The sequence below is a fragment of the Sorex fumeus genome, unplaced genomic scaffold (assembly GCF_029834395.1).
Source record: "Sorex fumeus unplaced genomic scaffold, SorFum_2.1 ptg000044l, whole genome shotgun sequence".
Classification (NCBI taxonomy): Eukaryota; Metazoa; Chordata; class Mammalia; order Eulipotyphla; family Soricidae; genus Sorex; species Sorex fumeus.
This window is the reverse complement of record NW_026606101.1, coordinates 22024439-22051666: the sequence shown is the minus strand read 5'-3', so window position 1 is coordinate 22051666 and position 27228 is coordinate 22024439. Positions and strand designations below refer to the sequence as shown.

Here is a 27228-nt window from a genome sequence, read left to right as displayed (position 1 = left end):
TCCCCCGCCACCAGCGCGTGGCCGCTGCCGGCCCAGCATCGCTGGATGTGACTCCGCAGCGCCCGCACGCTGCCGCCCTGCCCTGTCGGAGCCCACCGTGCCGGGCGGGTTCGTGCGGGTGCAGCGGGCTCAGGGGCAGGCTGGGCGCGGGGCGCGGGGGGCGGGCGATGCCCTCGCCTCTGCCCTCGGCAGCCGCGCTGAAAGTTTTCTGCACAGTGTCCCCCTGCCTGGCCCGGGCCAGCCTCCCAGTTGTCGGCCGTCTCCTGGGCGGGCCGCTCGCCCCCCGCGCAGAGGGGTTCAAACCGGGGGCGAAGAGGCGCGCGACCCGGACCCTGTTGTCGCCTTCGGGCTGGACAAAGTTGAGGTTCCACCCCCCGCTCGTCCTTCCTTCCCGCCACTGGGGGGTCCTGCCTGTTCTCCGTGCCCGGGGCGGCTTGGACAGGCGCGCGCACCCCCCCCCCCCGGGGGTTGGGGGGCTCCGGGTGCCCTGGAGAGGTGCGCGGCGGCAGGTGCAGGAGGGTAGGGACATCACGGCCCGGGGAGCTCCCGACCCCAGCCCATCCCCTCTGTCCCCTGTCCCGCCGACCCACGCTTCCCGGGAGGCGGGGTTCTGCCCTGGGCGCTGGGGGACGGCGAGGCCCGAGACCCGGAGAGGGGTTGGGGGGGGGGGCCTCCTTGGCTAACCCGAGGCGCGCGGGTGCTTTGGGGTGCTTGAGCCTCCTGTCGGTTCCCCAGGCCGGCGCCTGCTGTCGTTAGGGACCCGGGGCTTAGCGTCCTCCAACCCGGGAGAGGGCAGGTGGCTGGGCGGGGCGGCCACTTCTGCCACTTCTGCATTTTGAGCGGCTGCATTTTGCACGCAGCTGAAAGCCGGGGCCGCTCTGGGGACGGGGAGCAGCTGGGGAGGGCGGGCGGCCCCTTATCCTGGGCTTCCACGCCCTTTGTTCCCAGGTGTCTGGCACCCGGAGCCCTAGAACCACCGGGGATAGAGGCGGCTCAGTGCACCGGCCAGCCCGGAGGACCGTAAGTCGTAAGTACCAGCGCGGGCTGCAGGAATGGACGCTTCAATGAGCTGAGAGCAAACAGCAACTTGTCCCCGGCCGGCTCCGTTCCTGCCACGGTCGGGTCCGTCTTGCGACTAGGGGAGGAAAGAATGAGAAACAATGATTCTTTCAGAAAGCTACAAAGCAGAGTCTGGGCTTTCTGTCCAGCACCTCTGCACGAGGACTCTGGATTGGCTGCTCTACTCATCCGTGCGCGTTTACTTAATTTACTTAGTGGGAACTTGAGCAGGTCAGGTGGGCTAAAGAATCCAAGAAACTTCCGTGGCTGAGATAGACTAGGCTGCCTGAGAAGGGCTTCCTTCCTTCCTTCCTTCCTTCCTTCCTTCCTTCCTTCCTTCCTTCCTTCCTTCTTTCCTTCCTTCCTTCCTTCCTTCCTTCCTTCATTCCCTCCCTCCCTCCCTCTCTCCCTCCTTCTCTCTCTCTCCCTCCTTCTCTCTCTTTCTTTCTTTCTTTCTTTCTTTCTTTCTTTCTTTCTTTCTTTCTTTCTTCCTTTTCTTCCTTTCTTCCTCTCCATCTCTCTCCTTCTCCCCTCCCCCCTCCCTTTCCTTCCTTCCTTCCTAAATAGTGTCCGAGGGACTAAGTGTTGCTTTCGGTCTGGGCCCAGAGGTTCTATGTAGCCTAGCGTGTGGGTCCCAGTGGTCAGCCGATTCCTGGGAGCGGAGACTGCCCAGTGGGCCTCAGAGAGACAGAAGAGGCGGGCTGCCGAGGACTGAGCTTGGAGAAAGGGAGCGATTTGGACAGAATGTTGTTCTGGCCCTGGGAGGGGATGGAGGTCGGCACCCTGAGGCCTCTGGGCTCCACAGACCGGGGCTTGATTGGAAAGTCTGGAAGGTGGACCCTGTGCAGAAGACGGGAGAGCAGAGCCAGTACCGGGGAGACTGGATCATCTTTGGGGTGCAGCGTAGACACAGCCCATGCTGCTCTACCTTCGTTTGTATGCTGTTGGAATATGGTTGATAAGGGCCACCTCGGGGGGAGCCCAGCATAGATGAGACCGGGGACCTGGGCTCCCCAGGTGTGACCTCTGCCAGGGCCAGGGAAGGGTGCCTCATGCACCTGCGGAATGGGTGCAACCTGGCTGCGCCCCCTTTTGAAAGACATCTCATTCTGACCTGGGGCGCTAGAACCCAACTTTCTGTATCTGCTTATTTCTGATTTTGGTGGTTTTTTTTTTTTGGGAGGGGGCTCTTTTGTCTGTGTTTTCTGAGGAGTTGGTGACAGATGACCCCATTCCTTATTTCCTGATTCTCCCATTGGGTTCCTTCTCAGCTTTGCTCTCACCTCTGGGTCTGTTTCCCGGTGCCCCAGAACCCAGCCCCGTGCCTGCCTTCATGCGTGAGCTGTTTACGAATGATGAGTGTGGGCTGGAGAGGCGCCCAGGATGTCTTGGCACCTCCGCCGGGGTGCCAAGAAGTAGGTTGCTGAAGTTGCCAGACCAGGGGGCCTGGCACCAAGACACAAAGGAACCGCCGCCTGCTGGACGCCTTCAGCCGGCTCCTTGGGCAAGCCGTGTCCTCGCTGGGCAGTGGGGTGTCGATGCGCAGACTGCCCGAGCACCCCTGGGAGAAGCTGGATGATACAGTGGGAGAGTGGCATCCCGAGAGCACCCCTGGTGTGCAACATCTCCTTCCTTCTGCCCATAGTGAGGTGGTGGGCAGGTCCCAGCCGTCCTCCCGGAAGGGAGCAAGCCGTGCAGCCGGTCTTGAGATGGAGATGCCCATGTCCTGTCCTCTCCTGCCCTCCCACTCCACACTCCTTATGGTCACACTAGTTATTTACCCGACAGCAGGGTCCTGGTTAAACGCCTCCCTGCCTCCTCAGAATATAACTCCTCCAGCCGGGGGAGCTCCCCGGTGATTACTGGTTCCTTGTGGCCATGGAGGAGGGGGGCCAGAGCCGCAACTGGAGGCTCAGTAAACAGGGCCTCGCCCCCAGCCTGGGCTCTCGGTGCCAGGGGGTCATTCTGACCATCCAGGGGATGGTAGGCTAGTCTGAAAACACAGGCTGTGCAGCTGCCGGGGCTGATAGCTCCAGGTGGTAGGAAACTCCTGCCCTGGGCAGCAGGGCTGAACCAGGAAGGGGGAGGAGAGGGTTGGCAGGGCCTCTGGCTAATTCCCACAGGATGAGCAGCGAGAGCTGGAAGGACTTATCCTGTTCCTTCCATTGGTAACATTTTTCTGGGGTTGGGGACATAGCCGCTGTGCTCAAGGGTTACATGCAGGAATAGTTCCTAGCAGGGCTCTATGAGATGCGGGCATCAACCCCGATCTCAGTTTTTCAGCTCTGTGGTACTGGGTGATGTAGCAAGGCAGGTGGTGTCTTTCCCACAGTCCCCGGTCTCAGCCGTGACTTCCTGCCCTCCTACAGCCAGTGCTGTAGCTCCAGATCCCAGTGGTAACTTGTGCCCTTCCCTGGTGGTCTTTCCTTCCCCACTTCCCTTCCCACTCCCCTTCTGCTTGCGCTTGAAGTAGGTTTAGAGTCAACTTCTGGGGGAAGCCAAGCAGAAAGGTTTCAGTCTAGAGTTAAAAAGTCACCTCAAGGGACTGGAGTGATAGTACTGCAAGCAGGGTGTGAGTGATGTTCAGTGGGTAGGGCATTTGCCTTGCACGTGGTTCACCTGGGTTACATCCTCGGCATGCCTTTTGGTCCTCCGAGCACTGCCAGGAGTGATGCCTGAGTGCAGAGCCAGGAGTCACTCCTGAGCATTTCTGGGTGTGGGCCAAAACCAAGAATAAACACAAAGTCCCCTAAAGACTTGGCTCCCAGTTTCCTCGGAGGGAGGGGGAAATGAGAATGACCTCACAGGGTTATTGTGATTGGTGTTGAGGCAGGGTCTTTGCAAGCACTCGCTCGGGATTAACACAGAAGCGACAGGGCTGGGTTTGGGATTGACCGTGGGAATTAGAAGACTTTGGAGGAAGCAGCTGTCCTTACATTTAGAAGGGACTCAGTAGTGGTGTGTTTACACAATGGAATACTATGTCACTGTCACTGTCCTCCCGTTGTTCATCGATTTGCTCGAGCAGGCCCAGTAACGTCTCCATTGTGACACTTGTTACTGTGTTTGGCATATCGAATATGTCACGGGTATCTTGCCAGGCTTTGCCGTGCGGGAGAGATACTCTTGGGAGCTTGCCAGGCTCTCTGAGAGGGGCGGAGGAATTGAACTCGGGTCGGCCATGTTGGCCGTTTGCAAGACAAACACCCTACCCGCTGTGCTATAGCTCCAGCCTGGAATACTATGTAAGAAAGAACAAAATCATGCAATTCTCAGCAATATGGATGGAACTAGAAGATACCTTGCTGAGCGAAGATAGAAGGAAAAGGACGGATGCAGAATGATCTCTCTTATAGGTGGGACTTAAAGCTCCACAATGAGGTAGCAACCAAGATTCCCAGGCAACATAGTGGGGGAACTGATCCATATCATTGAGCTGGTGCGGGGGGGGGGGGGGAAGGAATGTGAGTTGGGGTGGAGTTTTGGGGGAGGGAGACAGCTACACTGGTGATAGGGGTCATATTGGAATTATGTCCATGAAAAATGTTATTAATCGTATTATAAGTAAAAAACTTAATTAACAAAACAGAGTTAACAGGCATGTAAGAACTAGGTGGGAATCAGCAATGCTGTGATGAATGTTTGGCAATTGAGTCTCGAGGGTAGGAAGAGCCTTTTTGGGGGGGTGGTTGGTGATTTTTGTAGTGTGAATGCTTTAGGCCCTCAGTATTATGTCACTGAACCCCTGAGTTGAGATGTGCCAGTAGCCCCAGAATGTTAGGAGCTGGTGGTTAGGATCAAGCCACAGTCTGATCTCAGTGATCAGAATGTCCAGTGCTGCCCATTGTGTGAGGAGGATCAAAATGACCCCGGGCGTCCAAAACGTGGGGGTGGGTTCAAGGTCAGCCTGCTGAATCACACGGTGAGTGAGACATTTCTGGGGGTTCATATATAGCTTGTTGCCACATTTGTGCTATAACTTGTTGGGGCGTCACCATGCATTCAGTGACTCCAAATGTCATTCCTGGCCCTGGACCTCTTTTGTTTTTTATTTAAAATTTTAAATTGTATTTTCATAAAGTTGTTCACAATAATTGATTACATTCAATATTTCAACACCAATCCCACCACCATTGCACCTTCACCACCACCACCATTATTATTATTATTGTTATAATTATTTTTGCTTTTTGGGTCACACCCAGTGATGCTCAGAGGTTATTCATAACTCTACACTCAGGAACCACTCCTGTCAGTGCTTTGGGGACCTTATGGAATGCGGGAATTGAACCCTGGTCCTCTGCGTGCAAGGCAAACGCCTACCCCCTGTACTATTACTCCAGCCCCCATTATTTTTTGTATTGCTTATTATGAATAGTATGAGACGTCTGTACGGGTCTGTCTCACAGTGATTCAACAAAAAAGAAAAAAAATAGTTTTCGATGTTGTGAGGCCGTGAAAGTGGCCACACCCTCCTGGAATTCTAAAAATTTTAATAATTGGGGTCGGGAGACATCTCTGCAGCGAGCTGCTGGGTTCCGAGATTCATCTCTGAGTCTCTGGATCATGGCCATTAATACACTTAAATGGCAACCAGAGGCATGACAGGCACGTGGGCATGACAGCCAGAACCCCAGAGGGTGGGGAGATGGGAAGGGGCGGTCGAGTCCCGGCTCTTTGAGGCCCAGGCCTTTTTTGGAAGAAGGCACTGCCTTCTCTTTCTGTCCACAGAGGAACAGACTCTTTTTTTTTAAAAAAAAAAACCTTCTGTGTGTCCACACAGAAGTTGTCCATCATGGGGCAGCTAGCAAGGGGCCATCTAGGAGTTCAGGGTGCAGTCTTTGCTGTGGACAGTAGAGATTTACTCAGTCCGATACTGCTTCTGGGGGCTGGGGAGTAGCTCAAAGAGCCAGTGTGCAGGTTCTGGAGGCTCAATTCCCAGCACTGCATGCTTTCCCCCAAGCAGCCCCCAGCCCTTGAGCCCCATCTGTACCTTGTATGAGTTTCACTTCAGGGTAAGACACTCCCCGCCCCCTCCCCCCAACCAAGGAGGCCTGAGGCTAGGGAGGGAGGAGTTTCTTCTTTAAAATTAAAAGAAAAAGCCTCTTCCCACTTTCGCTGTTACTGTTGCTATGATGACCAGGAGGTTGAGGTGCTTGAACAGTCAGCCACAGTGCTTGCCAGGCACAGAACGTTTTCAGAGTGTGACTCCAGAGGTCACACACTTAATTTCTGGTGTCTCCACACACCTGGCTGCAATGGCTCAGAGGTCTCACATGTTCCGTTGTCGTACTGGGGATGCCAAATTTTGGAGGTGCTGGGACTGTGCTGGGCGCATGTGGAGGGCATTGGAGATGGAACTATTGACTCATACAAAGCTTGCCACTGAGCCATCTTGGGGCGCCAGGAGCTAGTTTCATTTCATTTCTTTTCTTTTTCTCTTGTGGTACTCAGGGCTTTCTCCTGGCTCTATACTCAGGGATCATTCCTGGCGGTGCTCAGGGGGACCAGATGGGGTGTTGGGAATTAAACCCAAATTTTAAACCCAGATTTTTAAACCAGCCCTATGCAAGTGCCCTACATGCTATACTACTGCTCCAGCTCCTCTGGAGATAAATTTTTGTGGAAAGAGCAGCCCCAGGGTCATGAAACTTCTCTGCCATGTCACAGATACCAGTGGAATCTGGGAAAGCCCATGTGTAGAAACAGACTTTGACATGATGGAATTCAACACCCCTACTGTGGATTTACTCGTGAAGCTCTGTTGACAAGCAAGCCTCTCTCAGGATTTCCTAACTAGGAAAATCCACCAGTCAGAATGCTTTACCTTAAGATATAATTGACAAGTGCAGAAAATATGTGTGTGTGTGTGTGTGTGTGTGTGTGTATGTGTGTGATGTTTATGAACAGCACAGCCACAACCAATAAATACCCAACAAAGGTGATTTGTTTACTTTGCTATGTCAAGATGTGAGAATACCCTGTCTCCAAAGGGTATGTATTTTTATAATATATCGTCTATTTGTATTTATTTATTTTGCTTTTTGGTTCACACCTGGCGATGCTTAGGGGTTACTTCTGGCTCATGCATTCAGGAATTATACCTGGCAGTGCTCAGGGACCATATGGGATGCTGGGAATCAAACCTGGGTCAGCTGCATGCAAGGCAAACACCCTACCCACTGTGCTATTGCTCCAACCCAAGTTATTTGTTTGTATTTGCCTCTGGAAGGATGTATGGCAAAATGATAATGATGATTATCTTTGAGTGGTGGAATTTAGGAAGACTGTGATATTAATTTTTAAAGTAAATGTATTTCTTACGGAGGCCAAAATGATGGTGCAGCAGGTAAGCCACTTATCTCACTTGTAGTCTACCTACAGCTGACTCAGATTCCACCGCCAGCACTACTTATGGCCCCCCAAGCCCTGCCAGGAGTCATCGCTGAGCACAGTGCCAGAAATAAGCCCTGAGCACTGCTGGGTTTGGCTCCCAAACAAACAAGTGAATATGTTGCTTATGGTAAAATATATAAAACCTAAGTGCTGCCCTTTTAGCCAACCCGCCCCCCCACCGGCCCACCCTGTCCTGCTCTGTGGTGCTGGGGGTTGGGAGAGGATGTTCAGGCTCTGTGTTCAGGGTCTCACATGCAAGACCTGGAGCCACATTCCTAACCTCATTGAACCATTTTGTTCTTGTTGTTTTGGGGCCACAACTGACCGTGCTCAGGGCTTACTCCTGCCTTTGTGTTCAGGAATCATTCCTGGTGGACTTGGAGACCAGGGAACCATATGGGGTGCTAGGGTTCAAACCCAGGTTGGCTGTGTGCAAGGCAAATGCCCTACCTGCTCTACTATTCTTCTGGGCCCTTTTCGCCATTTTTAAGTGTCCAATTCAGAGACTGTCTTAGTCTGTGTGACTTATAGACAATAGAGAGTTGTTTCTCATAGTTCTGGGTGGGAGAGTGTTGGAGGTCCGGGTCAAGGACTTCACAACAGAAGGAAAAAGGCTCCGGATAGGGCATTTGCCTTGCACACAATTAACCTGGGTTTGATCTTCTGCTGGAGCGATAGCACAGTGGGTAGGGCATTTGCCTTGTACACGGCCAATCTGGTTGGCCCAGGTTTGATTCCTCTGCCCCTCTCGGAGAGCCCAGCTAGCTACCGAGAGTATCTCGCCTGCACGGCAAGGCCTGGCAAGCTACCCGTGGTGTTTTTGATATGCCAAACAGAGTAATAATAAGTCTTACGATGGAGATGTTACTGGACCTGCTCAAGCAAATCGATGAACAATGGGAGGACAGTGCTACAGTGCTACAGATCTTCTGCACCCTGTCTGGTCCCCAAGCCCACCCTCATTCATTCATGAATTCTTCTTTCACGGCCTCATACCTCCCAAAGATCTACCTCCAAATTCCACTGTACGTGGAGCTAGAATTTCAGCTCCTGAATCTGGGCCGGGAAAGCAAACACGCAGCCCATAGGAATGGCATTAAGTACAATCACCACTATACATTTCCAGAACTTTCCATCATCTCAGTCTCTGTATTACTTAAGCACTAATATATACCATTCCCTGCTTCCCTTTTTGTATCCTCCATTCTGTTTACTATGACTCTCACGTTGCCTGTTCACGGCACCTCATTGAAATGAAATCATTCAATAGTTATTCTTCTGTGCATTTTTGGGCGTATCTTTCTATCTATCTGGGGCCATACCGAGTGGCGCTCAGGAATTATTCTTGGCCGCGCTCAGAGGATCATGCGGGATGCTGGGGATTGAGCCCACATCAGCCACATGTAAGGCAAGTGCTTGACTCTTTGTGCTATCTCTCCAGCCCCCAGCTTAACAGTAGCACTGTAGCACTGTAGTCCTCCTGTTGTTCATCAATTTGCTCGAGCAGGCACCAGTAATGTCTCCATTGTGAGACTTGTTGTTACTGTTTTTGTCATACTGAATATGCTATAGGGAGCTTGCCAGAATCTGCTGTACGGGAGGGATACTCTTGATAGCTATATATTTAAAATTAAAGAACAAAAGGGGGGGGCTGGAGTGATAGCACAGTGGGTAGGGCATTTGCCTTGCACACAGCTAACCCAAGTTCAATTCCCAGCATCCCATACGGTCCCCTGAGCACCGCCGGGAATGATTCCTGAGTGCAGAGCCAGGAGTAACCCTGTGCATCACTGGGTGTGACACAAAAAAACGAAACAGAAACAAATAAGAGCAAAAGGAAGGGAGAGAGGAAGCCCTGGGAGAGAACTGTGGTTTCTGGTAGTCTCATTTCCGTTGAGGCCACAGGGTCTCTCCTGCCACAGCCCCAGCCCCTGGGATGGAGGTCATGGTCTGACCTCCTTGTCAATGGGGCAGAACAAAGGTTGGTGGCCAGGGACTGTGGAGGGCTGAGCCCAGTGTGGCTTGCTGGAACCTCATGGCATAAACCCAATGGAAGTGGGTTCCTGAGACTTAGAGATCCCTGAAGGCTGAATATGGGAGCACTCACCTTTAGCTCAGCAGCCTTCGTGTGTTCTATTGCGGGTAGATGGGGCCTGCTGAGTGGACCATTGGTGCTGGAGAGTGGGGCTGCAGAATGCTCCATCCATGGGTAGCATCAGCCTGGTGGGGTCCACGAGAACCCGGGACTATGGGGAAAGTGTGGCAGCCTCCAACAATTTGTGCTCTCTTCCTAAAACTTCATTTGGCATCTGGGACACACAAATATTTTGTTTTATGTAACTGACAAAATCATGGGGACTGTGGCATATGGGGGGATAGAGAGGAGGCATTGTGTGCACCTGATGTCTGAGGGGAGAGGAGATCCAGAAGCTTCCATACGACACTGAGTGCCTTGAAATCAGGTTGTGTGGCTATAATCAGGGGTCTTGGGGTGGGGTCAAGAGGCTTTCCTTGGGGACGCCTAGTTCTGTGGTTGATGCTTCAAGTTTCTCGTGAGCTCCTGGAAGGGCCAGCCTGTGTTGCCAGTGAACTGACAAGAGAACGTAGGTCTGAGGAGAGCTGCCACACCACAGGGCTCTCTGGAAGTTTCTTGATCAAGACTTGTCTGTTTTCAGTCAGCGCCAGGGAGGTCGCTTATGCCCAGACAGTTTGGGGAAGTGTCAGGGCCCTCCCAGGGTGGGAGAAGCATGCTAAAAGTAGTCGATAGACCAAACATGATTGCCACTCAAAGCCTCTCTTGCAAAACACAGTACCCAAAAGAAGAGAGAGAGAACAAGGGGGAATACCCTGCCACAGAGGCAGGATGGGACGGGGGGGGGGGGGGGATGAGGGTTGGGGGGGGGGGGGATGCTGGGACCTGTGGGGATGGATGACGGGCACTGGTGGAGGGACGGGCACTTGATCATTGTATAACTGAAACCCAAGCACAAAATTTGTAAGCCTATAACTGTACCTCATGGTTTTTCACTAATAAAAAAAGAAAAAAAAAGATTTGACAGAAGGCCATTGTGAGAAGTTCTGATGCTGATTTTACTCTAGAGCTAAGTCAGCTGGTCACAGGGCAGGCAAGGGAAGGTGGTTTGGGAGGAAACTTCCTCTTAGCCCACTGAGAAAGTTCTGGGAATCCCTGCTTGGGCCACCCCTCCTGGCCCGAGGAAGGGCTGAGTCCTGCAGAGGCAGGGTGTGCGTTCCCTGGATATCTGGGAGCAAGAGGTGAGACTCAGGGAGTGTGGATGAAGGGGGTGCCCTTCTCACAGCTGCTCTAGGGAAGGGCTCCCCACACATGGATCCTGCTCTCTTTTCTCGAGACAAGAAACCAGCCTGCTTCTGGGGGAGGAGGAGGCCACAAGCCTCATTTGGGGGTTTCCAGCCCTCACCCCAGGGAACAAGGAGAGGAAAAACCCCAAGATCTCTGCACACGAAGCTCAGTGTCTCAGCCTAGAGCACCAAAAAAGGAAGAGCTGCTGGGGTTCCCTTTAGGAAGAGGATGTGAGATCAGAGATGGGGCTCAGTAAACAGGAAGTGAGGCCAGCAGAGACCTGCTGAAGGAAGTGGCCCTGGAGGCGGCTTCTTCTCACCTGCATCTCTCCTCAGAGCCGAGACGCCCACAGCGGGCAGCAGCTGGGGAGGGGGGGAAGGGAGGCCTGCAGTGACCAGGGATGACCTGCCTTGGGCCCTCTCTGTGGGACAGGGCATGGTTTCAGTCAGGTAATTATGGACTAGAGGAAAGCCTATTGCTCTTGCCCCAGGTGGGACATCAAAAGTCCCCTATAAAGTCACCCTCTGTTCTGAGAAATGCAGGTCAAGGGATGCTAATCTGTTTTGCTTTCTTTAGGGCTGCTGGTGTTACCTCAGCAACTTCCCATTCTTTCCCAGAAACAGCACAGATGTTCTCACGGTTGACTTTTAGCCCATGAGGGTGATCCCACTGCAAGTGCCCAGGTGCCAAGATACATTCTCCTTTCTTGGGCCTACACGGTCTGCTTGTCTGCCTGTCCAGACCCTCACTAACGTCACGTTCCCAGGAACCCTCTTGTTGAAGGTGATGAAACAATAGCTTTAGATGCCACTAAATATTTCCTGGGGGTATGGAGATAGGAGAGGGCTGCGATTCTAGGTCTTCGGTTTCTCTGGGCCAGACTCTACATTATACACATTTATACACACTGTTTCTCTCTCACCCCAAAACACACACACACTTACCCTCATACGCCCATATGTACCTAATTATACATAAATTCTCTCATGCACCCTTATATACCCATTTACACACACATTCACACACTGTTCCTCACATGCCAATATATACTCATTTATTCACTCTTTCTCCCTCACACACTCATTTGCATGCACATTCGTGCAAACTTTCTCTCCCCCGTATATGTCCGTTTACACAAATACACGCTTCCTACATACACACAGCCATACATACTCATTTACAGACACAGACTCACACACCCATATGCCTGTTGATACACTCTCACTCCCTCAGCACATACCTTTCCTCACACATACCTGTTCACACACACTCACACATGTTCTCCTTCACAAGCCTGTACTTACACATTCACACACAAGCCTGCATTCACGTGAACATGTGTGAAATTGAGATTTTACTTTTCTGGGGGGGAATTGTCTTTGTATTTATTTATTTATTTATTTATTTTTAATTTTATTAGTGAAACGCCATGAGGTACAGTTGTAGACTTACAAATTTTTGTGCTTGGGTTTCAGTTATACAATGATCGAGTACCTATCCCTCCACCAGTGCCCATTCCCCACCTCCAATGCTCCCAGTATCCCTCCCACCCCCCGCACCCCCCATCCCACCCCACCCCTGTGGCAGGGCATTCTCTTTTGTTCTCTTTCTCCTTTGGGGTGTTGTGGTTTGCAAAAGAGGCATTGAGTGGCAGTCATGTTCGGTTTGTAGTCTACTTTCAGTATGCATCTCTCATCCTGGAGGATCCTCCCAACACCCTTTACTTGGTGCTCCCCTCTCTATCTGAGCTGCCTTCTTCCCCAGCATGTGCAGCTGGCCTCCAAGCAATGGAGTGGACCTCCTGGTACTTATCTTGGCTATTCTTGGGTGTTAAGGTAAGGTAAAGGCCCTCCCGTTGATCGTCGATTTGCTCGAGCGGGCCCAGTAACCTCTCCATTAGAGACTTTGTTGTTACTGTGTCTGGCATATCGAATACTCTCGGTAGCTTGCCGGGCTTTCCGAGAGGGGCGGAGGAATCGAACCTGGGTCGGCCATGTTGGCCGCTTGTAAGGCGAACGCCCTACTGCTGTGCTAGTCTCCGTTTTTTTACTTTTTATTCCCCAGATGAACGCAATCTTTCTATGTCTGTCTCTCTCTTTCTCACTCATTTCGCTTAGTATGATACTTTCAATGTAGTACCACTTGTATGTAAATTTCATGACTTCATCTTTTCTAATAGCTGCATAGTACTCCATTGTGTAGATGTACCAAAATTTCTTTAACCAGTCATCTGTTCTCGGGCACTCGGGTTTTTTCCAGATTTTGGCTATTGTGAATAGTGCAGCAATGAGCATAGAAGTGCAGATGTAATTTCAACTGTACTTTTTTGCCTCTCCAGGATATATTCCCAGGAGTGGTATTGCTGGGTCAAATGGGAGCTCAATTTCTAATTTTTTGAGAATCGTCCATACTGTTTTCCAAAAGGGCTGGACCAGTTGACATTCCCACCAGCAGTGAAGGAGTGTCCCTTTCTCGCCACATCCACGCCAACACTGGTTGCTTTTGTTCTTTTGGATGTGGGCCAGCCTCTGTGGTGTGAGATGATATCTCATTGTTGTTTTGATCTGCATCTCCCTGATGATTAGTGATGTATAGAGCATTTTCTCATGTGCCTCTTAGCCATTCAGATTTCTTCTTTGGGAAAGTTTCTGTTCATTTCATCACCAGAGATTTTACTTTTTAAACTGCGATGTAACTCACACATACCTTTCCATTTCCTGCGTGCCCTTCCTGGGTCCTGTCTCTCTGACAGGAGGCCGAGGGGCCTGGAGTTCCTTTGAAACATCCACTCGGCAAGTCCAAACTTGAGGAAACAAGTGGGACTTCCCTACAAACACGTTGCTTCTCCTCAGGGCCTGTGGAGTGATTGTGTGATTGTCCAGGGGATCTCTGATTACTTTCCAGGCCACTCAGTAGCCTTCCCCTTCCCCTTCCAACCCCCAAAGTTGGCATAGAGGTGGGAGGCAGACCTTTCCGGCAGAAATCCCAGGACTGTTTTCTCAGATTTCCCCCAACTGCACTGGGGAATCCATCTCTATACAGATGCCTGGGCAGGAGGGGCCGTGCTGAGGGCCTGTTAGCAGTGGGAAGAGCCAGACCGAGCTGCCCGGAGGGGAATCTCACCTTGACGTCCTGCTGAACCTCAAATTCCTCATCTGGTGGGTGGTCCCACAGGAGCTGCCTTCCTGGCAAGGGACTGAGGTGAGGCGACCTGCTTCCTTCTGCATTCCCGCCCTCTGTCGGGTCTCCAGGCTTTTTCTGAGGTGGGCCAAGTGGTTTGTGGGGCCTATGTGTGGTCAGGGGCTGCTTGTTTTTTAGATGGCGGGTGAGAGATGTGCCCGAGGGGCTGTGACTCTGTGACATCGCACGTGAGACAGTCCTCCCTCCTGGTTCTCCCTCCCTGGGCCCTGCACAGTGCTCTAGTCTCACCTTGTCAGCCTGTCCACCCTTCGCTCAGGAACCCAAACCCAGCCTGTGTGTGGACCCGCTCTTGTCCGGCTTCTCCAGGGCACTGTGGAAGGAACGTGGCTTCCTGACGGCTCAGTGACCTAAGACTCGATCCTTAACCTCTGGGACCTTCTGTTTCCTCTTCTGTAAAACGAGAGAAATCAAGGTTCCTCCCGTCCCGAGTTCTTGGAAGGAATAAGTTAAGGCTTCCAGAGCCTTGTGACTGGCCGTGCCTTTAGCCCTCAGATCTCGGGTGCTGGTAAGGAACGCACACTCTCTCACCATTCCAGAAACACTGACTCAGAAACTGGGGAGGGATCCAGCCATACAGTGGCTGTGTGCAGAATGCAGCGATGTTGGAAAAAGCTCAGGAAACTGGTGCTCCAATGTGAGAAAACGCTCTTTTAGAAAATGGCTTGTCAGTTGTTTGGCTGAAAGCTCGCTCTGCTCCCACATTGGCCCCTTGAGTCACCAGGTCCTGGCCGGTGTGTCTCTGGACAGGTCAGCTTGCTTCCTGGTGCCTCCATAACTTCATCTGCAAAATGGGGATATTCAGGTTTCTTTCTTCCTGGCGGTGATTGTGGGGTGAAATAAGTTCAAGCGGGTAATAGCCATGATCATGTTAAGCTCACATGAAGGCCGCTGTTATTAGCCCCATTTGGAGTTTTATGATTAGACTCTGCCTGGGGGGATCTTTTCTGATTGGTGGCTGGGGACCCCCCACCCCCACCCCCGCCTAGTCTCCTTTAGCTCTCTCCCACTTACCTCCAGGTAAGAGCAAGCCAAGCTCTTCCCCAGATTCTTTCCTCTCTCCACGACCCCCCCCAACCCCAGCAGGCCTTTGGGGGTGGGGAGTGGTCAAGCCTTTGGAGGTGGCTGAGCTTGACCTTTTCTGGGCACAGAAAAGAGTGAATGGACTCCTGAGACCTGGGACACTCTGCTTAGGGAAGGTGTGTTGGCTTGGGCAAGGGAATAATGGGGTTAAGGGACCTTCTATGGACCAATGCAGGCAGATACAATAAAACCAGGGGCCGGTAGTGTGGGCTATTTCTCTCTTTCCATCTCTCTCTCTCTCTCTCTCTTTCTCTCTTTCTTTCTTTCTTCCTTCTCTCCCTCCCTACTTCCTTCCTCCTTTTTTTTGGTTTTTGGGGTCACACCCAGTGATGTTTAGGGGTTACTCCTGGCTCTGCACTCAGGAATCACTCCTGGAAGTTCTCGGGGGACTATATGGGATGCCAGGGATCGAACCCTGGTTGACCACATGCAAGGCAAACACCCTACCCACTATGCTATTGCTCCAGCTCCTCCCTTTCTTTTTTTTGTCCACTCCTGGCTGAGCTCAGAGCTTACTCCTGGCTCTGTGCTCAGGGATCACTCCTGGTGGCCTCAGAAGACCATCTCTGGTGCCACGGATGGCACCCTGGTCTGCTGCCTACAAAGCAAATACCCCTGCCCCTGTACTGTCTCTGGCCCCAGTGTGTGCGATTTCTTCGGATGCAGCCTTAGCTGTGGCCTTGTTCCGGCCAAGCTCAGTTCAAGTTCTGAGACCCTGAGACCAGGAGGTGGAATCTCTTGTAATCTCCAAATCTTGGCAGCGCCCCAGGCCGCAGCTCAAGTCTCCTTCCTCATGTGGCACAATAGGGCTGGGGTTTCCTGTTGGCTGGGGACACTTCTTCCTGCCCCCGTGCCAGGGGCTGCCGGCCATGGGGCTTAGCCTAACGCCTCTTGGCCCTGCTTGGTTCTGAAGCAGCGTCTCCCTCAGGAAGTGAGGAGGCAATCGTGAACACGTCGAGAACAAAGCCGGTGTTGGACAACTTTCTTCTTGAACCTGGCAAGCTGCAGATTCTCTGCAGAGGCCAGGGCCAGGGCTCAGAAAAGAGGTGGGGACAGGCCCCCAAAGAGGAAGCTTCTGGCCTGCCCTATGCGAGATTTTGCTTCGGGGCCCCAGCACTGGCTTCCTGGCTGCCATGGGGGTGGTGCCCTGTGGCCAGAGGGTTCCCTATGCATCAGCTCTGTGCTCACATGCAGTGACCCCCTGGACTGTTCTGCCTGGTCTTTGCCATTCCTCTTTGAAATGGAGAAGGAAGGATTAAAATCCAACTCGATTGCTTTGGGGAAAATTTGATTCTTGCCTTTTTTTTTTTTTTGCTTTTTTGTGGGGGGATCACAACTGGCGATGCACAGGGATTACTCCTGGCTCTGCATTCAGGAATTATCCCTGGTAGTGCTCAGGGGACCATATGGGATGCTGGGAATCGAACCTGGGTCAGCCGCATGCAAGGCAAATGCCCTACCCGCTGTGCTATCGCTCCAGCCCCAAATTCCTGCCATTTTTGAAAGGCTGTTCTGAGATATGTTTGGGAGTGGGGTGGCGGGGAGGGGGGCATCCTCAGTCTATACAGCTCTGCCTGAAGTTGCCTCTGACACTGACAGGAAGTAGCAGGTGGGGCCCCACACAGGATAGAGGGGGTACCACCGACGGGCCCAGGAAGTTGGTGGCATTGAGAAGAACCCAGAATGTTCTGCCTGGGCATGAGTCATTTCTGTCAGAGGGTGAAGTGATGGTTGGTGGCCCCAAAGGGTTCCAACTTGGCTAGGATCTGTGAGGCCCATGTGCCAACTTACATATTCACACTTCCAGATATTTCTGAACCCTGCTTTGGGGCTTAGTGGGCATCCCATAAACATTTTATCTTTTCTCATGAGAATTGGTGCGGATTTGAATTCCTGAGGGGGAAGCATCCTGAGGGGAAACATCCTGAGGAGGAAACATTCCTGAGGCTCTCAGGAGACTTCCTGCAGCTTTCAAGGAGCAGACTCATTCCTGAGAAAGCCGCCCTGGCCATCTTGGCCTGGGTCTCTGCCTCACTCCTGCTTCCTCTGTGTCCTCAGGGCTGCGCTGTTCCCACTCCAGGCCCGCCTGCTGGCTGTTGTGGGCAGCTTCCCGCCTGGCCTCTGCCTCCTTTCTACTTTCCCTTCTTCCAGGAAGCTGAGATGCTCCACTCTGTTCCCTCCAGGCCTCTGTGAGCCATGCTGGGGAATGATTCTGGTGAGGCCTGGTGAAGCCCTGGAGGGGGTCTGACATTCCGGATAGAAACAGAAGGAAATAGAGTTGCCTTGAGCCGGCAGAGCAAATCCGTTTCTCCAAGGAGGCAGCTGGTGGGCAAGCCCCATCTGAGGAAGGAGGAAATGGCCCAGAGGAGCCACATTCCAGCCTCCTGCTCCGGCTTCCCTGTACCCTTGAGAGGCAGAACAATGCTCTGCTGGAGGAATACCGGGCTGGACCCCACGCTTCCGCCCCTTTGTTAGTCCCAATGCGGTGTTTGCCTTCCAATGTGTGTGTGTGTGTGTGTGTGTGTGTGTGTATTCAGCTGTGTTTCTCAGCTGGCGGCTGGAGCCAGAGGTCCTTGGTGATGGTTGGAAGGTTGGTGAAAAGCGATGCAGGTGTTAAGGAGGGCTTGGATCCGCTCCCTGTCATTCTTGTTCAGGTGTGAGGTGTCTTCTCAAGGCCAAGGTGGCCAGTGTGGCTTTCTCAGGAATGGGCCAGTACAATAGGTGTCTTCTCAATACCCCTTTCCCAGGAAATATGATAGTAAGAAAAATAAGGAAATGCTGGAGATGACTTTAGAAAGACGAAAAGACGGAAAATTGCATCTGGATAATGTTTTTTTAAATTTTTTTTTATAATATTATTTGGAGTTTGTGGTGAGAAGTTTCCATTCAAGTTTATGTTTTTATAGTATATTAGATATCGTATACAAAAGGCTGACTTTCCTTCCAGCTTTTTAGTGGTGACTTTTTTGGGTTTGTTTTTGGGCCATACCTGATGGTGCTCAGGACTTAATCCTGGGTCTGTGCTCAGGGATGATGATGGTGATGATGATGATGATGACGGTGGTGGTGATGATGATGATGGTGGTGGTGGTGATGATGGTGATGATTCCTGGCAGGGCTCAGGGATTGCCAGAGATGCCAGTGATTGAATCTGCCTCGGTCATGTGCAAGGCAAACACGCTTCCTGCTGTATTATCACTCTGGCCCCAATTGGTTACATTTCTTTTGGCTCTGTAATATCTTTTGGTGGAAGGATTAGGGGAGGGATTTGACTTTCCCCTTTTTCCTTTTCCAAGACCAGCCAATTCTCTAGCACCATAAAAAATTTATGATTTCTCTGTTATTTAGAAGTGCAGCCCACATCTTATGTTCCCAAATATATTTGGGCCTATTTCTGTCTAACATTTTTTTGTTAGCTGACCTATCATTTTTTCTCAAGTACCAAATAGCTTTAATAATTGTCGAGAAAATTTAAACTCTCTAATTGCTATTCTCAGTGGTGTAAGAGGACATGCTATCAAAAGGGAATTGTCTTAAGAGCAGGACAGATCGCTTTCAGATGCAAAACAAAATTACCAAATTATAGGTTATGATGGAAGCTGTGAACAAAAGAGAGAGAGAGTTCTGCAGACAGTCCAATCAGCGGGTTAGAAGAAGAGCTGAAGAATTATAAGGAAGGAATGAAATAGAGATTATGAATGAAAATGATGTGGCTTGGAGAATACCTAGGGATGGAAGGCTGGATGGTGGCTGATGGATGAATTGATGATGGATGATGGTTAGATAGGTAGATGGATGGACATGTAGACAAATGGTTGGAGGGATGATGGTTGGCTGGGTAGATGAGTAGATGTATGGACAAACAAATGGGTGATGATTGGATAGGTAGATGGATATAGGGATGAATGAATGGATTGGTGAGCAGATGGGTGGATAGTAGGTGGGTGAGTGGATGGTTGAACAGACTGTGAGTGGATGATGAATAAATATCTGATGCATGGGTAGTGCTAGAGGGACAGAAGCATTGTCAAAGAAGAACCAATAATGGAAGGAAGAGAAGCAGGACTCAAAGAATACTTTCCCTGCTGCAGAAAGCCTCAGATGCTCAGGATGACAAGGTCAAAGGTCAAACCAGGTGCACCTTTTCTGATTTCTGTTCCAACCAGGCTATGAAACTGACTCTGCCTGAGGTCCCCGCTGACTTCCTGTGGTAAATCAGAATAGCACTGGGTCCTCCTCTGGACTCCCCTACTGGCTTCTGCCTCTTGACTGTGGCCTCCTCAAATCACTGTTTTTCCCCTTGGCTGCCTGGTTGTCGCCTCCTCTCCTGAGACTTGTATGTGACCTGTCCCTGACCCTCCCTGGGGAGTCCCTCCGTCTTCTCTGCTCTCCCTGGGTGACCTCCTGCCCCTCTGCCTGGGCCAGGGACTCCTTCCTCCCCGGCAGCTCCATGCTGCTGCTCTCTTGGGCCTCTCTGTCCTGTTCCATCACCAGCACCAGTGGATTCTGCTGGCCCCCTCAGACATTGCAGGTGACTGGGTACATCCCCTGTATTTTCTTCCTTGCTGGTACCCACACATTTGCCTCCAGTTGGCCTGGAACCCCACCTGGGATCAGCACTCCCCTTTCTAAACCTTTTACTCTCAGAAACATTTTTCCCCCTAGGCTCTCCAGACCTTTGACTCCCATCCCCAGCACCCCTTCCCTGCATCAGGTTCTGGCTGGTCCCCTGACTCTTGTCTTCCTGTCCTTTCTCCCCAAAGTAGGGAAGGAATGTCTGAGTGTGCATGCTTGTGTGTATGTGTGAATGTGTGAGTGTGTGTGTATTAGTGTGAGTGTGTGTGTATGGGGGGAGGGGTATGTGTGTGTGATGAGGATGGTTCTAGAATTCAAGTCAGATCCTAGCTCCCCACATAACCCACCTTTGTTATTTTCTTGGCTCCATGAAAAGGGAACACAGACTTGATAGTTGAAAATAAAACAGATTTCTTGTGGAATGGAAACATAATGTTCCTGCATCTTACAAATGCACGTGAAATATGTAATTATATATTTAGGAGTTCAAACATGACCTGCAGTTAGTGCGCAGAGGCACCAGGCTGGTGTGTTCATGACACTGAGAGATCCTGTGTGAGGAATTTTGAAATCATTCTGCTTCTGAGGATTCTTCCTCTTTCTCATAGTGTGGGGAGATGGGAGGGACATGGCATGCTGGTTTCTGTCCAGATCCTTACTTCTGTATATTGTATTCTCTGTCTCTCTGTCTCTGTCTCTCTGTCTCTCTGTTTCTCTGTCTCTCTGTCTCTTTCTGTCTCTGTCTCTCTGTCTCTCTGTTTCTCTGTCTCTCTGTCTCTCTCTGTCTCTGTCTCTCTGTCTCTCTGTTTCTCTGTCTCTCTGTCTATCTCTGTCTCTGTCTCTCTCTCTCTCTTTTCCCCTCCCTCACTCCCCCCTCCCCCCCCGTTCAGCATATTTTTCTAAGGGTTTGTGAATTGAAGATTTTTGAAAAAGTTTTCATGAATATAGAGCATTCCAGCCAGTACAATGAAACCTGTTAAGAATATCTGGGAAAAAAAAGAACAAGAAGCCCTAACAGCTTTCTTCCCTTACATTCTGAGGGCCAGAGGCCTGGATTCAGCCTGCAGGGGCCCCGACTAAGGTCTGAGTAGGGCCCTGTGTCTCCAGGAGTGGCGGGTGGAGTGGGCCCTTCATCTTCCACCTTGTAACGCTGCCTGCACTCTTTGGCTTGTGGCCGCATTCTCCATTTGGCTCCTTACCTGGGGGTAAGCCCTGCAGCTCCCTCTGCCGAGGCTGTGGGGTGACTTCTGTTCTCTGTAGCAGACTGACCCTCTGCCTTTCTTACAGGGACATCTCTGAGCAGCAGGCATGAGGCTCCGTGGAAGAGCACTTGCCTTCCATGTGGGTGGTCCTGGATTTGCCCCTGACACCACCTGATCCTCTGAGCGATCCCTGAGCACCAAGCCAGGAGTAGCTTCTGAGCACTGCTGGGATGACCCCCCAACCCAAACTGATAAAAACAGAACACTTGCGTGTACCTTTAGGATGCATTTGAATAATCCAGAATTGTGCCCCAGTATTTAATCACATCTGCAAAGTTCCCATTACCACATAAGGCAGTTTTCCAGGTGTCAGGGTGATGACCTGGCTCTTTAGGGGACCGATTTTCAGTCCCCTGTCCCCATCCCCCAAAACATCTGGGTAAATTCCAGGATCTGTGATGTGACGCAGGCAGGGTCCTGCAGAGCTTGCTGTGAAGCTGCTCTCTGCTCCCCACTTGGCCAGCTCCCCCTTATCACCAAGATCTTGGTTTGGAAGTCACTTCCTCCACAGAGTCCCCAAGACCCACCTAAGTGCCAATTAGGTGCCCTTCCTGTTGGCTGCCACAGTCCCTGCGCTTGGATTGCTATGTCCCCCAGACCCCCCTCTCTCTAAGCTTCGCACTGAAGGCGGCCTGCACCATACACTCACCAGGAGAGCCTGGTGTGGCCCAGCCCAGGGGAACAGTGGATATTCTGTGCACCCATTTTTTCCATCAGAGAAGGGGTACTCTACTTTTAAGGATACTCACTAGTTAGGGGGACTTTTGCTTAAAGAGCAACTCTCATGAACTTTTTAAAAATATTTAAAATATTTTTTAATATCGATTCCTCCGCCCCTCTCGGAGAGCCCGGCAAGCTACCGAGAGTATCTCGCCCTCACGGCAGAGCCTGGCAAGCTACCCGTGACATATTCAAGATGCCAAACACAGTAACAACAAGTCTCAAAATGGAGACGCTACTGGGCCTGCTTGAGCAAATCGATGAACAATGGGAGGACAGTAAAGGTAAAAGGTAAAGGCCCTCCCGTTGATCGTCGATTTGCTCGAGCAGGCCCAGTAGCGTGGGAGGACAGTGTGTGTAAAATATTATTTTTGGTTTTGAGCCACACTGGCAGTGCTCAGGGTTTACTCCTGGCTCAGGCATCACTCCTGGCCATGCTCCAGGGAGGGTGTGTGTGTGTGTGTGCAGGGGCATATGAGTGCCATGGATCAAACCCAGGCCAGCGGCGTGCAAGGCAAGTGCCTTCCCTGGCTGTACTCTCAGTCTGGCCCTGTGAGCTTGATTTTCTTCCTTTCACTCCCCCCAGTGCATATGGTCTCTGACGTTAACCATTCTTTAACTTTTTAGAAAAATAGGGGGGAAAATGACTTAAAATTGACGAAGATCAACTATGCCCATCAGGTGCTACTTTGGGGCACATGGTGGGGGGGGTTTTCTCAATGGAGTTCAGCTCTCCATGCCTTACCTCCAATTTCAACCCATTTCCTGCTGTTGCCACAGTGAATGACCAAAACACTGTCACTGTCACTGTCCTCCCGTTGTTTATCGATTTGCTTGAGCGGGCCCAGTAACGTCTCCATTGGAGACTTTGTTGTTACTGTGTTTGGCATATCGAATACATCACGGGTAGCTTGCCAGACTCTGCCATGCGGGGGAGATACTCTCGGTAGCTTGCCGGGCTCTTCCTCTGAGAGGGGCAGAGGAATCGAACTCGGGTCGGCCATGTTGGCTCTGTGCAAGGCAAATGCCCTACCGTTGTGCTGTCGCTTCAGCCCGACCAAAACACAACAGTGTGAAACCCACAAATGTTTTTTTTTTAATTTTATTGAATCACCCATGAGATGCAGTTGCAAAGCTTTCATATTTGAGGTTCAGTCGTACAATGATCGAACACCCATCCCTCCACCAGTGCATGTTTTTCATCACCAAAGTCCCCAGTATCCTCCCCCCACCCCCTTCCCCTTCCCAGTCTTCACACTGCCTCTGTGGCAGACAATTTCCCCAATACTCTCTCTACTTTTGGGCATTATGTTTTGCCTGAAGTTTCCCACCACCATTCAAGCCTGCCTGCCAGGGGCAGACACTAGATAATTTATTTTCCATTGCTTATTTTGAGTATCATGAGGGTTCACACAGCCACTTTGTGGCCATGCTTCTGGGATCCTAGATTGTAGATGGTTGGATTCCAGGGCCATCTCTGTAGGGCACTAGTTCATTTTGGGATTCGGTTGGGTGTCTCTGGACCAGGGCTGTTGGTGCGCCAAGATGGCGCCCTGAGGAAGCTTGTGGGCATGACAACCAGGCCTCAGAGTGGGAGGAGAGCTGAGGTGGGACCGCCCGGTGCCTTGCTGACACAAGGCCTGGAGATTTAGTCCTGGGACCCACGTACCTGGGCCTTGCTTGTGGGAGCTCTTGGGTGCCGGGATTCCATCTGGAGTTGGCAGGGAGACTGCACCTGCTCCATCTGGGGTGCCCTGGCAAAAATTGGCTCAGTATGAAACCCATAAATGTTAAGTGAGAATCTGACGGGTCTTGTGGGACTGAAATCAAGGAATCGGCAGGGCTGGCTTCTGCATTCTAGAGGCCCAAGGGGAGAATACACTTCTGATCCTTCCCAGCATCTTGGGGACACCCTTGCTTGTTCCTTGGCTTGTACTTCTTCCTCCCACTTTAAAACCTATGTAGGGACCCAGTGCCAACTGCGTGCAGAGCCAGTGCCTTCCCTCTGCCCTCTCTCTCCCACCCCAGGATTCCTTTCCTTTTCAAGGCACCATAAATCTGCCACTGTCTGTACCACACATTGGTAATCCTTTCAGCCTTGGACGGACACTTAAAAAATTATTTATTTATAGTTAATTTTAATTTGATTTTGCTTTTGTATTTTGGGCCACACCCAGTGATGCTCAGAGGCTCTTCCTGATTCTGCACTCAGGAATCACTCTTGGTGGGGCTTGGGGGACCATATGGGATGCCAGGGATTGAACCTGGTTGGCTGCGTACCCACTGAACTGTCGCTCTTGTCCCAGATATAGGCACTTGAGGGGCTCCCATCTTCTGGCTGTTGTGCTGAGTTAAACAGATTGTACGAATGTCTCTGAGTTCCTACTTTCGCTTCTTTGCGGGTATATACCCAGAAGTGGAATATGGCTGAATCATATGGTAATGCTGTTTGTCACATTTTTGAGGAACTACCATGCCACTTTGCACAGCAGCTGTGCCTATTACAGTGCCACCCTCGAGAACATCATGTGACGACTGGAATTAGAAGGAATGGGAGTGAAGATAGATGGTCAGCAACTACACCATCTCCGCTTTGCTGATGACATTGTTTTAATAACACCAAACATCAGCCAAGCAGCACAAATTCTGGCCGACTTCGACTGTGAGTGTGGAAAGGTCGGTCTACAGCTCAATCTTACGAAGACAATGTTTATGAGAAACAGCCTTGTTCCTGATGCTCCATTCGCTCTCAACGGAATGACCATCTCTGAATGCAACAGCTATGTGTACCTAGGTCGAGAGGTCAACATGACAAATGACCTGGCACCCGAGCTGCGCAGGAAGAAGAGAGCGGCTTGGAACGCCTTCAAGAGCGTCGAAGAAATAGCTAAGAGGATGAAGAAGCTCCGGCTCCGGGCACATCTCTTTGATTCCATATGCCTCAGAGACCTGGACCCTACGCAAACAGGATGAGAACGCTATTTGGGTCTCCCAAAGAGGAATTGAAAGAGCTATGCTTGGAATATCACGTTTCACTCAAATGAGAGAAAGAATCCGGAGTTTCAACCTCCGTCGACGATCAAGAATCAGGGACGCTGGGGGTATGGTGCCGCCAGCAGGTCAATCTGTACCTGTGAGGCGAGTGCATCAGCAGCCTCATAGTGCCTTCAGACTTCCAGATACCCCAAAATTGCTGCTGTGCCTTTGGCCAGACCCCAAAAACTTGGGGCAAAGTTTACAAAGAAAGTAAACGGCCAAAAGTTAGGTATGTGGGAAACACACCCACAAACCACCTCCGGCTCAGCTATATAATTGGAGGCAAGGCCTCTTTGGTTCCTGATTGAATTGCTTGATGGACATGATCCCAGAGACTCAGAAACGAATCTCAGAACCCAGTGGCTTTAGGTAGAAATGTGTCTGGTCTCTGCAGTAGGCTACCGGTGCTGGGCCAACCCAGGTGGGAATAGGTTTCGTGCCTTGGCCTGTTCCCCCTGGCGGCCCAGTGGCCGCCATCCGTCTGAGGCCACTAGATAGTCACATTTGGGCCCCCAGTGACGAGACACACAGGGCCTCATGGGATGGGGGTGGAACCGGGCTTGTCCTCCCCACCCCAATGAGACCCCAAGTCATCGCCCACGAATAGCCTCTCTGGCTCCTGATCAAGCTGCTTAACGGCCATGATCCCAGAGACTCGGAAACAAATCTCAAAACCCAGTGGCTTTTGGCAGAAATGCATCCGGACTCCACAGTACGTTACTGTCCCGGGCCACCCCAGGGAGGAAAGGGTGTTGTCCCTCCGCCTGCTCCCTCTTGGCGACTTGGTGGCTGTCATCCTCCAGAGGCCATTGGACAGTCAGGCTTGGGCCCGCAGTGACGAAACTTGTTGGGCCTCACGGGATGGGGGGGGGGTGGAGCCGGGCCTGTCCTCCCCACCCCAACGAGACCCCAAGTCATCGCCCACGAACGGCCTCTCTGGCTCCTCATCAAGCTGCTCAACGGCCTTGATCCCAGAGACTCAGGAGCAGATCTCGAAACCCAGTGGCTTCTGGCAGAAATCCCTCCAGATTTAAGTGTTAAAATTTTGGAATTTCAAAACCACATGGCCCTACTGCAGCCACACGACATCATATGTTATTCATAACCAGCAATAGAACACAAATTGTCTATTGTTGCCTTTTCAGCAGATCTGAGTGTTGGGGTAAAATCTCAAATAATGGTGGGTCTGGTGTAGAAATAGTGAATGTGATCAAAGTAGAGAGAGAGTATTGTGGAAATCATCTGCCCCACAGGCAGGGGGAGGGTGTGGGATGGGGGTATACTGGGATTTTTGGTGGTGGAGAATGGGCACTGGTGAAGGTACGGGTGTTTCATTGTATGACTGAGACTTAGACCCAAAAGCTTTGTAACTGCTCTCACGGTGATTCAATATTATAAAAAATTATATTATGTAAAATTATAAAAAATGGAAAAAAAAAGTAAGGTGGAGTTCATGCACAATTCAATCAGCTAATCAGTGGCTGAATAAATAGCAGTACTCCTACAAAAAAAAAAAAAAAAGAATCAGGGACGCTGTCTCGTTTGCCCAGGTGTCAAAAATCAGATGGGCTGGTCACATAATGAGATTTAAAGATGACCGCTGGACTAGAGCTGTTACCGACTGGATTCCACGGGATGTCAAAAGACCGCGTGGCCGCCCACCTACCAGATGGTCAGACTTCTTCATCAAGATCATGAACGATCGGTTTGAGGCCCTTCATGTTCCTCGAGCGAACAGACGCCATTGGGCTACACTAGCACGCAACAGGGACAAATGGAGACGTTACTAACGCCCGCTCTAGCAAATCGACGATTAACAGGAAGTCAAGTGATCAAGTGACCATGCAACTTTGCACAGCAGCTGTGCCTTTTACGGTCTTCTCAGAAGGAGGCAAAGATCCAATTTCTCCACACCCTCCTCACTGACACTTTTAATTTCTGTTCATTAGCACCCGTCAGAGAAAGTGTGGGCTGATCTACCACTGTGGTTCAGGTTTTCATTTCGCTTCACTCATGATTGGTGATGTTGGGCATCTTTCCATGCAGTTGTTGGCTATTTCTATACTCATTCCAGAGAAAGGCATATTCAGATCCTTTGACCTTTTTTTTTTTTTTTTAAGTCATGTTGACTTTTGGTGGTGGTGGTGGTGGTTGAGATGTGGGAGTTTTTAAACTCCTTCCTTCCTTCCTTCCTTCCTTCCTTCCTTCCTTCCTTCCTTCCTTCCTTCTCCCTTCCTTCCATTTGTGTCTTTCTTTCTTCTTGTTCTTTTGTTTTCCTTCCTTCCCTCCCTTCCTCCCTCCCTCCCTCCTTCCCTCCCTCCCTTCCCCAGGTTTCATGCGTGCAGGGCAGCCCAGCCCTAGATATAGCCGTTCCTTATATAGACAGTATCTGCTTGATATATATCCACTATATATGGGTTATGAAACCCCCTTTCTCCTATTTTTGCTTTTGGGCCATACTCAGCTGTGCTCAGGGGACCATATGTGATGCCAGGGACCGAACCCAAGTCCAAATCATGCAAGGCAAATGTCATCTCTCCAATCCCAAGGGTGTGAGTTCCTGATTCGCTGAATGACTTG

General features: G+C 51.1%; 1 protein-coding gene across 1 annotated transcript in view; it reads left to right on the top strand.

Moving 5' to 3' along the window:
• Positions 1-884: 884 nt before the first annotated feature.
• RASSF2 (Ras association domain family member 2) overlaps positions 885-27228 on the top strand; it is a 47708-nt gene continuing 21364 nt past the window's right edge. The window contains exon 1 of the mRNA XM_056121837.1: positions 885-1027. The gene's annotated coding sequence lies outside the window, so the exon portion shown is untranslated. The remainder of the gene's footprint in view (positions 1028-27228) is intronic.